Source organism: Echinops telfairi, unplaced genomic scaffold, assembly GCF_000313985.2.
Source record: "Echinops telfairi isolate 266 unplaced genomic scaffold, ASM31398v2 ScPeMD7_5;HRSCAF=22, whole genome shotgun sequence".
Taxonomy (NCBI): Eukaryota; Metazoa; Chordata; class Mammalia; order Afrosoricida; family Tenrecidae; genus Echinops; species Echinops telfairi.
In genome coordinates this window covers 40,783,141-40,785,347 of record NW_022103901.1, presented here as the reverse complement: position 1 = coordinate 40,785,347, position 2,207 = coordinate 40,783,141, and the positions used below count along the sequence as shown (strand labels likewise).

At 59.3% G+C, this 2,207-nt stretch overlaps 1 protein-coding gene across 1 annotated transcript in view; it reads right to left on the bottom strand.

Moving 5' to 3' along the window:
- Positions 1-2,207, bottom strand: part of SNX29 (sorting nexin 29) — a 464,053-nt gene that overhangs the window by 410,870 nt on the left and 50,976 nt on the right. The window lies entirely within an intron of this gene.

Genomic DNA, 2,207 nt, shown 5'->3' with positions numbered 1-2,207 from the left:
CATTCCCTCCTCATTTGGTGGCAGGTTCGAGACTAAGCCCTATGGGGAAAGAAAGTGATTAACTTTTCTTCCACCCTGCTGTCCCCACCAAGCTGATCTACCCTCACAGGTGCCAGGCTGAGCACACTGCCAGGTACGTAAGGGAATTCCAGACCCATAGAGCCAGGCCAGCAGCCAACACTGTGCTGAGCAGGCTTTCCAGCCCCGGTGAGAGAACGGCTATAGGAAGCCTTCCCCACCCTGTTCACCTCCAGACAGGGAAAAGCTGGGTGGTTGCAATTGATCTAAGAGTCCTCAGGAAGAGAAGCCCCACAGGTATGAGCCTCCACCCAGGACCCTTAGAGAGGAGACGGGGAGGGGCATCTGCATGTGTCGGTGAAGGCTGTTGAAGCACTGCCCGGTCCTGTGTCACCCCCACCCGCATCTCACTGGGCTTGAGCCCACTGTAATGGCTACTGTGTCGTCCACCTCGCGGCAGGTTTCCCTGTCACTGACCCTCAGGTTTCTGAACATGACAGACGTCCTTTCCCAGTGGGCTGCAGCTCACTTACTCGGAGAAACCAGGCAAGTGAGGGTGCCGCCACCTTCTACCTCTCAGGCCTTCCCACCAGGAACACTCTTTGGACGCCTGCCCCCACCCCACACAGTTCCCAGCAGATGCGGGACAGCTGGCTCACTGGGTCCAAGCCCACATCTTGGAGCTCAAAGCTCAAAGCAGAGCCCCCAGAGGGGAGGGTCTTCTTGGCAGGTCTGCATCCAGGACCCTTCTGTGCTGCTTCCTCCCCACATAAGACTGCGCTGAGCCCACCCACCCCACTCCCTCTCTCCTAGGGCACCACTTCCCGTCTCACCCCCCCTGTCCCTCTTCCTCTTTCTGAGCGGCAGCAGAATTGTCAACGACGTCTGAAGTCTCCAGCCCGTGGGTGGGGGACTGAAGCCCACTGCCACCCAGTCCCTTCTGACCCACAATGACCTGTCCAACAGAGCAGAACTGCCCCACAGGGTTTCCAAGGCTGCAAACCTTTACTTACAGAAGCAGACAGCCTCCTCTTTCTACTGCTCAGTGACTGGTGGCCTTGAACTAAGGATCCTTCCGTTAGGGGGCAAGCACTTAAACCCACTGCCTCAGCAGGATTCACTTCTGTGTGTGCACACCATCGGGGACAACATGACCAGGAGGTGTGCCCCTCCCCAAAGCAGGTGGCGAGTGAGGGCTGGAGACAGAAATGGGTGGGGGGGGACGACAAAAAAAAGGGGTCCAGGAGAGGAACGAATGCAGGACCCGACCGGAGCTACCCAGGGGAGGCACGGGGAAGGCAGGTCCTGGGCAGAACCCCTTGGACAGATGCTCCCTTGGAAACAGGGTGTCACGCCACGAGCAACTGGGCCAGCACTCCAAGCCTATAACGAACCCCTGGCTCTTCGGACCCCCAGTCCCTAGTCCCAGCCCCAGCGGAGCACACCCCAAACTAGCTTGTCAAGCTTCAGTCACGGAAGCTTCCCCACAACTCCTAACGGAGGGGCTGTAACAACCGCACCCCTCCTCACAGGCTGTGGTGGACACAGGTGGCTCAGTCGCATGCCATCATTGCCATCACAGTGGGACAATGACACTGGCCCAGCTCACACCCCTCTCCAGGGACTGCCAGTCAGTGCCCCACACTCATTCCCTGCCCCCGCTAGTGTGAGTGGCTCTCTGTTCCCTGCCCTCTGGCCAGAGCAGCAGCCAGCCCCTCCACACTGAGTGCCAGCAGGTCCTCCGCAGTCAGATGGGTCCCAGGTACGGAGCCCTGGCGGAGTCAGGCGGTGACCACAGGTCAGCAGTTTGAAACCCAGCCTCTCCAAGGGAGAAAGAGGGTCTTCTCCACCCATAAGCAGTTCCCATCTCAGAAACCCGCAGGGTGTTCTGCCCTGTCCTGCAGGGTCGCTCTGAGTCAGCATCTACTCCAGGGCAGTGAGAGGGAGGAAGGCAGAAGGGCTGGGCCTGTCTTCTCTGCCTGGAACTGCTGGGGGCAGGGGTGAGGGCCAGAGGGTCTCATTCACATCCCCTGGGGCCTGGGCTAGCTAAAGAAAGTAATAACAAACCGCACAAGAGCATGCTCAGGTGTGCAGAATGGTGCAGAAAGGGCTACGGGAAACCAAGGCGACTTTTACCCAGTGACCCCCTTCCCCCCAAGCCCTCTGCTGCCCAGGGTACCAGGCCCTCT